The sequence below is a fragment of the Chrysochloris asiatica genome, unplaced genomic scaffold (genome assembly GCF_000296735.1).
Source record: "Chrysochloris asiatica unplaced genomic scaffold, ChrAsi1.0 scaffold00189, whole genome shotgun sequence".
NCBI classification, from domain to species: Eukaryota; Metazoa; Chordata; class Mammalia; order Afrosoricida; family Chrysochloridae; genus Chrysochloris; species Chrysochloris asiatica.
The window spans coordinates 5,464,850-5,474,796 of NW_006408707.1; positions in this window are offsets into that span (position 1 = coordinate 5,464,850).

Genomic DNA, 9,947 nt, shown 5'->3' on the forward strand with positions numbered 1-9,947 from the left:
TTTGGACATATTGTCTGTAGAGAACAGACGCTGGAGAAGGATGCCATGCTTGGTAAGGTGGAGGGTCAGAGAAAAAGGGGAAGACCCTAACGAGATGGAATGACCAGGTGGCATCATTGATGGCGTCAAGTGTGGCAGAGGTAGTTAGATTGGCCCAGGATCGGACATTGTTTCGTTCTGCTGTTCATGGGGTCATTATGAGTTCGTTCCAACTCAATGGCACCTGACAACAACAACTACAACTTTTTTAATCTTCACTGTTATTTCTGGTGTGAGAAATGTTGTTTTGATTTGCATATCTCTAATGGCTAGTAGTCATGAACATTTCTTCATATGTTTGTTCGCTACCCAGATCTCCTCTTTGGTGAAGTGTCTGTTCTTGTCCTGTGCCCATTTTTTAATTTGGTTATTTGTCTTTTTCTTTTAGATGTGTTTTAGTTTCCTATTTATTTTAGAAATGAGTCTCTTGTGTGATGTGTCATTGAAAAGATTTGTTCCCATTCTGTGGGTTCCCTTTTTACTCTTCTGGTGAAGTTTTTTGATGCACACAGGTTTTTAATTTTCAGTATGCCCCAATCATCTATTTTGTCTACTTCTGTTTGCATAGTTTTCAAAATGTTTTGTAGTCTGTGCATTCCCTGAATTAGTGCCCTCACATTTGTCCCTATTTTTTCATTATAGCCTTCATAATTCTGGGATTTACATTAAGATCTTTAATCCATGTTGAGTTGGTTTTTGTATAAGGCATGGGGAGAATGTATTGTTTCAATCTTTTGCATATCGCTTTCCATTTCTGCCAGCACAATCTGTTGAAGTGACCATCACCTCTCCATGAGATATGTGTTTTTTCAAAAACCAGTTGGCTGTATGTGGATGGGTTAATTTCTAGCTTCTTGATTCTGTTCCATTGATCAATGTATCTTTCATTGTACTAGTACCAAGCTGTTTTGACCACTGTAGCCGTGTAATATATTTTGAAGTTTGGGAGTGGGATGTTTCCAACATTAATCTTCTTCTTAAGCAGTTCTTTGCTGATCCTGGGTCTTTTTTCTTTCCATTTAAGTTTGTAATTATTTTATCCATCTCTTTGAAGAATATTGTTGGAATCTGGATTGGGATTGCATTATATGTATAAATTGCTTGGGCAGTATTGACATTTTCACAATGTTAAGTTTTTGTATAAGGACCGTTGTACATTCTTTCATTTTTGTAGGTCTCTCTCTTTTTTTTTTTTGTTATAGTGTTGTGTAGTTTTCTTTGTATAACTCCTTTGTTTCTCTGGTTACATTTATTCCTAGATATTTAATCCTTGGGCAGCTATTGCAAATGGTATTGCCTTCATAATGTCCTTTTCAGTGCTGCTGTTTAGTCTATAGAGGATTCCAACTGATTTTTGTATTGTGGTCTTATATCCTGCCACTTTGCCAAAACTTCCAATGAGGTCTAGTAGCTTTTTTTTACTGAGTTTTTGGCGTTTTTATGTATAGAATCATTTCGTCTGCAAATAGAGTTTTACTTCCTCTTTAACAATTTTGATGCCTTTAATTTCCCTTTCTTGACATATAGCTCTTGCTAAATCTTCTAGCACAATATTTAATGGGATTTGTGGCAAAGGGCATCCTTGTCTGCTTCCTGTTCACAGAAGGAAAGCTTTCATATGCTGTCATATGCTTTCCTACTCCATTTAGAGTAACATAGGCTGTTGGTTTTGTGTATATGCTCTTAGCTATGTTGAGAAACATTTAGGGAAGTGCTGTCACCAATTCCACTCAAGTTATTCCAGAATATAGAAGAGGATGGGAAATTCCTAATATGTTTTGTGAATTAAGCATAACCATCACACCAAAACCAGGGAAAGAAATCACTAAGAAAGAAAATTATAGAACAAAACCCTCATGATCCCACTTGGTCTCTCAAAAGATGGCGGCTCCAAGAATAGCTGAGCATCTTGAATTAGAAAGCAATAGATTTCTTGATTCTGCTACAAATTCTCCTAGCTGTAAGCCTTCCAATCTTCTAAATATTCCTTTATATATGTTTTAGAGTTCTAGCACCTTCCCCTAAGCCCTGTTTGGCCTGGTATACCGTATTGTTGGTGAAGTATCTTGAATGAACACCTGACAGAACCGCGGAGATAAAGGTGTGGACATTCCTTTTTTGGTATCTTTTCATTGGTCTCTCACTGTCTGTACACCTCCATTGCGATGACTAGAGGGGAGGCCTGAGTGAGTGGACACCACCCCACCCCCACCTCTGGAGGATTCTACTATGCATGCACACAGATCTCTTCAAAATTTAGTGACTGTTTCCACTTAAAACCAAATGGCCTCCACTCATGTGTCAGTTTGTCATACAGTGGTGGCTTCTGAGTTGCTATGATTCTGAAAGCTATGTCACTGGTATTTTAAATACCATCAGGGTCACCCATGATGGATATGTTTCAGAGAAGCTTCCAGACAAACACAGACTAGGAAGAAAGAGTGACAAACTACTTCCAAATATCTAGTCACTGAAAACTTTATGACTAGCAGAGAAACACTGTCAGATATGGTACCAGATAATGAGGCCCTCAGGTTGGAAGGAACTCAAAATGCTACTGAGGAAGAGTTGCTTCCTTAAAGCAGGATTTACAATGATAATGCAAATGGAGTAAGCCCCCAGTGGAGAAAAGCCTGCAGGACCTTCAATTGCTGATGTGGCACAACTCAAAATGAAGAGAAACAGCTGTAAACATCCAGTGAAAATCAGAACATGGAATGCATTAAGTATGATTCTGGGAAAATTGGAAGTTGTCAAAAATAGAATGCATGAGCATTGATATCTTAGGCATTACTGAGCTGAAATGGACTGGTATTGGCTATTTTGAAACTGACAATCACATGGTTTACTATGCCAGGAATGACAAGTTGAAGAGGAATGGTGTTGCATTCATCATCAAAAAGAACATATCCAGATCATTCATGTGGTACAATGCTGTCTGTGATAGGATAATATCCATGTGTCTACAGGGAAGCCCAGTTAATACCACTGTTATTCAAATATACGCACCAACCAGTAAAGACAGTGAAGATGAAATACATTAATTCTACTAACTTCTTCAATCTGAAAATGATCAAATATGCATTCAAGATGTGTTGATCATTATTGGTGATTGAAATGCAATGGTTGGGAGCAAAGAGGAAGGATCACTGGTTGGTAAATATGGCCTTGGTGATAGAAATGATGCTGGAGAATGCATTATAGAATTCTGTAAAGCCAATGATTTGTTCATTTCAGATAACTTCTTTGGACAGCAAAAGAGATGACTATACATATAGATCTCCCAGATGGAATACACAGAAATCATATTGACTACATCTGCGAAATGAGACGATGGAAAACCTCTATATCATCAGTGAAAACAAGGCCGGGCAGACTGTGGAACAGATCATCAATTACTCATATGCAAATCAAAACTGAAGCTAAAAAGCATGAAAACAAGTCCATGAGAGCCAAAATATGACCTTGAATATATCCCACCTGCATTTAGAGATCATCTGAACAGATTTGATACATTAAACAACAGAAGAGTTGTGGGATGACATCAAGAACATCATACATGAAGAAAGCAAAAAGTCATTGAGAAGAAAAGAAAGAAGGAAAAGTTCAAAATGGATCTCAGAAGAGACACTGAAACTTACTCTCCAGTGTAGAGATGCTAAAGCAAATGGAAAAAATGAGGAGGTCCAAGAGCTGAACAGAAAATTTCAAAGATCAGCTCGAGAAGATAAAGCCAAATATTACAACAAAATGTGAAAAGAACTGGAATCAGAAAACCAAAAAGGAAGAACACGCTCAACATTTCTTAAGTCTGGGGAACTGAAGAAAAAATTCAAGCCTTGACTTATGTTATTGAAAGATTCTCTGGGCAAATTATTGAAGGATGCAGAAAGCATTAAGAGAAAAAGGAAGAAAAACACAGAGTCACTGTACCAAAAGGAAATGGTTAATGTTCATCCTTTTCAAGAGGAAGCGTATGATCAAGAGCCAATTATACTGAGGATAGAAGTCCAAGGTGCATTGAAGGAATTGGCCAATAACAAGGCACCAGGAATTGATGGAATAAAAATTGAAATCTTTCAAGAAAGTGAGGTGGCGGCACAGGAGGCACTCACTCATCTCTGTCAAGAAATTTGGAAGACAACTATCTGGCTGACTGATTGGAAAAGATCCGTATTTGTGTCTATTCCAAAGAGAGGTGACCCAACAGGATGTAGAAATCATCGGACAATCTCTTTGATAAACCATGTGAGCAAAGTTTTGCTAAACATAATACAGAAACATCTACAATCATACATTAATAAAGAACTTCCAGAGGTTCACACTAGATTCAGAAAAGGTCGTGGAATGAGGGATATCATTGCTGATGTGTGATGGATCTTGGTTGAATGGAGAGAATATCAGAAAGATGTTTACCTGTACTTTGTTGACTATGCAAAGGCTTTTGATTGTATGGATCATGACAAGCTATGAACAATATTGCGAAGTATGTATATTCTGGAAGACTTAAGTGTGCTCATGAGGAATCTGTCCCTGGACAAAGAGCCAGTTTTGAACAAAACATGGGAATACTGAATGTTTTAAAATTAAGAAAGGTGTGGGAAAATTTGTATTCTTTCACCATACTTATTCAACCTGTATGCTGAGCAAATAATCCGAGAAGCTTGGTTCTATTAAGAAAAACGTGGCCTCAGGATTGGAGGAAGACTCATTAACAACTTGCAATAGGCAGATGATACAACTTTGCTTGCGAAAAGTGAAGAGGACTTAATACATTTACTGTTGAAGATCAAAGAGCACAGCCTTTGGTATGGATTACATCTCAATGTCAGAAAAACAAAAATCCTCACCACTGGACCAATAAACAGCATTCTGTTCAACGAAGAAAACATCCAAGTTATCAAGGACTTCATTCTTCTTGGATCAACTATCAATACTCACAGAAGCAGCAGACAAGAGATCAAACAATGCATTGAGTTAAGCAAATCTGCACACATGACTTTTTAAAGTGTTGAAGAACAAAGATGTCAGCTTCAGGACTAAGGTGCACCTGACCCAAGCCATAGTGTTTTCAATAACCTCATATACGTGCAAAAGCTTGCCTGTGAATAATGAAGACCTTAGAAGAATTGATGCCTTTGAGTTAGGGTTTTGGAGGAGAATTTTTAAAGTGCCGTGGGCTGCCAAAAGAACCGAAAGATCCATTTTGGAAGAAGTGCAGCCAGAGTGCTCGTTAGAGGCCAAGATGGTTAAACTTGGTCTCTCATACCCTTGACATATTGTTAGGTGGGATCAGTGACTGGAGAAGAATATCATGTTTGGTAAGGTAGAGGGTCAGAGAAAAAGAGGAAGACTCCCAACGAGATGTACTGGCCAAGTGGCAGCATTGATGGACTGAAGCGTGGCAACAGTAGTGAGATTAGCCCAGTATAGGTCAGTGTTTCATTCTGCTGTGCATAATGTCGCTATGGATCGGTACTGACTTGATGGCACCTAACAACAACAACAACAACATCCCTCATGAGCATAGATGCAAAATTTCTCAACAAAATCTTAGCTAACAGAATCCAGCAGCACATCACAAAGATAATACATCATGATAAAGTGGAATTCACATCAGGGATGCAAGGATAATTCAACATTAAAAACGTGATCAACGTAGTCCACCTTATAAATAAGGAAAAAGAAAAGAACCACATAATCATAACGATTGATGCTGAAAAAGCATTTGATAAAATCCAACATCTATTCCTGATAAAAACACTCAACAAAGCAGGAACTGAAGGGAAATTCCTCTACATAATTAAGAACATAGATACAAAATTGTGATATTTCATGTGAGTAATGTTTAATAAAGGTAATACAGAAATGGCTGCAAGCATACATTGGCAGAAAACTTCCAGAGAGTCAAGGCAGATTGAGAAGAGACTGTGCAATGAGGGATATTGTTGGTTAAGTAAGATGGATCTTGGCTGAAAACAGAGAATACTAGAAAGATGTTTATCTGTGCTTTATTGACTGTGCAAAGGCTTTCGATTGTGTGTTTCATGAAAAGTTATGGAAAACATTGTGAAGTATGAATATTCCTGAACACCTAAGTATGCTTATGAGGAATCTGTACATGGACCAAGAGGCAGTTGTTCGAACAGAACATGGGGACACTGAATGATTTTAAATTAGAAAAGGTGTGTGACAGGGTTGTATGCTTTCGCCATACTTATTCAACATGTATGCTTAGCAAATAATCTGATTAAACTGGGTTATATGAAGAAAAACATGGCATCAGGATTGGAGGAAGACTCATTAACAACCTGTGATATACAGATGATACAACCTTGCTTGCTGAAAGTGAAAAGGACTTAAAACATTTACTAATGAAGATCAAAGAGCACATCCTTAGGTATAGATTCCATCTCAATGTAAAGAAAACAAAAATACTCACCATTGAATCTAAACAACTTTTTTTATCAACGGAGAAAAAATTGAAGTTTTCAAACATTTCATTTCCCTTGATTAACTATCAACACTCATGGAAGCAGCAGTCAAGAAATCAAATGAGGTATGTTTCACTTCTTGAATGTTTATCTTCTCATCTTTCATAATATTAGGGACATTTTCTTCCAGAAGTTCTTCAACTATCTCCTCTGTGGCCTTCTTTGACTCTTCCTGTTCTGGAATGCTAATAATTCTTAAGATGTTCCTCTTCATGTTTTCTAGCATGAATCTAAGACTCTCTTCAGATTTTTAAATATTTTTTCCTGCTTGCTCTTCTATCTTAACTGTATTGTGAGATTTATTTTCCAGCTCTCTAGTTCTGACTTCCATCTCTTCTATTCTGCTCCTTTCCCCTTTCAGTGTATTGTCCAATTCTGATATTTTACTATTAATCATCTGGACCTTTTTTTTACAGGTTTTGAATTTTTTCCAATGCTGTATGTATCTTATTAGATTGTTCCTGTAGCACTTTCCTGACTTCTTCCTTAATTTTCTCAATTCCATTGTAAAGTGTTTTGAAACATTTTTCTGAATTCCTTCTCATGCATTTCCAAAGCCTGTGCTCCTTCCAGAATGTAGTCCAGTCCAGGTCTACTTCTAGGTCATTTGTCTCAGTTATTTTATCTTGTTTCTTGACATGTGCTGATTTGGTCATCTTTTTTTTTGTTGTTGTTGTTGCTTGGATATGTTTAGTGTTTAACTGTGGCCTTAATACTTAATTGAGTTTGTGTTTTGATATTTTTCATGCTTTCTGATTACCTCCAGGTAGATGTAATCAGGAGGTGGGCTTCCCTTTTTACTCTTCTTAATGAGTAACTCAGAGTTACTTTTGCAGGTGTTGTCTGCCTACCTGGTGTATGGCAATTGGTATTGGTTCTTGCCTGAATTGTGGTTTATAGGATGTGATTGCATCCTAACCATATGACAGCAAGCTGAGTCTTTTTGTTTAGTGTAGGGAGAGAAAGAGACCTCTATACGTGAAAGGGGTTAAAAAACACACATAAGAAAAGAAAAGAACAAAACAAAACACTACAGCAACAGCAAAAAACAAACAAACAAACAAAAAACAAAACCCTCCAAAAAAACCCAAACCAAAACAACAGTAACATAAAACAGATTAAATACTGTAGTCTATAATTGCAACAAAAGAAGAGGAGACAGAGAAGAAAAAAAACAACAACAACTGTAGCCTAGTATGAGTATTACTTTAATGTCCTCTTACAGCTTTTTGCCTTCAAAGCTGTCTGATAAATTTTAAGATGTCACTGTTGGATGTAATGCTGGACCTCAGGATTTAATTTTGAACCTATTTGTTTTTAATCTCTCTCCCTCTCCACACCCCCTGTTCTGTCTTTTTCCTATTAATAAACAGTTCAGGGATGGCTGTGGCCATTTTGAGCTACCTGCTGATAGCATAGGGTTATGAATTGGGCTGCTAACCCCACTAAGATTCACAGACTTGGAAAACCTGTGCTGGGTCACTATGCATTGGAACTGACTCCAAGTCACTCAATAATCAAGAAAGCAAATTCCTTTAAATGCTGAGAGGATCTGTGTGCATGTGTGGTGGAAGAACCCTCCAGAGTCAGGTGTGTCCAAACACTCAGGTACCCCCTTTAGTCACCAGAATGGTGGTGCTCAGAAAACTAGAGGTTAATGAGCAGATACAAAAAAAAAAAAAAAAAAAAAAAGTCAGAACAAAGCAAAACCAAACAGAGAATATTGTCAACTCTGCTCCGAGGTTCCCTTGGTCATTAGTTCTTAGCTGGTCTACTTGCTCCCCAGCTTGGTCTTGCTATCTAGTCTCACCCATGTTGTCAGCTTCAGGCCACTGAGCCCAGCAGATTCTAAAGTACAAGATTTCTTAGATATGCTAAAAGTTCCACTTGCTGTATGCCTTCAAACTTTTTAAATATTCCTACCTATGTGGTTCAGAGTTTTGAGCTCTCTCCTGAACCCGCTTCATTATTCTCTGGTATTGTTGACTGAGATCTTCACTGCACCACTACCTATCCAACATCAAGCCTTGCCTCCTTAAATTGTTATTTTTTTAAGATGTATGTGATGCCATTCCTATTCAGTTTGTATTCCCTCATAAAATAACACATCTTTGTCACATTCAAAATGTCCAATACCAGTCCATTTCCGCTCACTAGTGCCTTGAATCCACCACTCGTCTGTCAGTTTGTTGTACTTTGATGGTTTGTGAGTTGCTGAGATTCTGGAAGCTATGCCATTAGTATTTAAAATACCAGCAGGTTGACACATGGTGGACAGGTTTCAGATGAGCTTCCAGACAAAAGACAGACTAGGAAGAAAGAGTGATGCACTACTTCCGAATATTTAGTCACTGAAAACCTTATAAATAGCGGAGAAACACTGTCAGATATAGTGCCAGAAAATGAGCCCCTCAGGTTGCAAGACACTCAAAATGTGACTGGGGTAAAGCTGTATCCTAAAAGTAGAGTAGACAATGATGACATGAATGGAGTAAAGCCCATGGGACCTTCATTTGCTGATGGGGCAAAACTCAAAACGAAGAGAAACAGCTGTAAACATCCATTAAAAATCGGAACATGGAATGTAAGGAGAATGAATCTAGGAGATTTGGAAACTGTAAAAAAATAAAATGGAACACATAATGATATCTGAATGATGTCATTAGTGAGCTGAAATGGAATAGTATTGTCCATTTTCAATTAGACAACATCGTTTTATAGGCCGTGAATGAAAAATTGAAGAGCAATGGTATCGTGTTCAATGTCCAAAAGAACATATCCAGATCAGTCATGAGGGACAGCACTGTCTGTGATAGGATAATATCCATGAGCCTACAGGAAATACCAGTTAATACCACTATTATTCAAATTTATGCACCAACCTCTAAAGCCAGTGAGTATGAAATAGAAGAATTCTATCATCTTTTTCAATCTGAAACCGATTAAACATGTAATCAAGATGTATTGATCATTACTGATGATTTGAATGCAAAGGATGGGAACAAAGAGGAAGGATCAGTAGTTGAAAAACATGGACTTGGTTATAGAAATGATGCTGGATATCACATGGTAGAATTCTGCAAAATCAATTATTTCTTCATCTCAAACACCTCCTTTCGACAACATAAGAGATGATTACTCACATGGACCTCACCAGAAGAAATACACAGAAATCAAATTGACTACATCTACAGAAAGAGACCACAGAAAAGCTCTATATAACCAGTCTAAATAAGAACAGGGACAGATTGAGGAACAGGCCATCAACTGCTCATTTGCAAATTCAAACTGAAGCTGAAGAAAATTAAAACAAGTCCATGAGAGCCAAAATATGACCTTGCATATTGTTGTCAGGTGCCATCGAGTCGGAATTGACTCATAGCGACCCCATGCATAGCAGAACGAAACAATGCT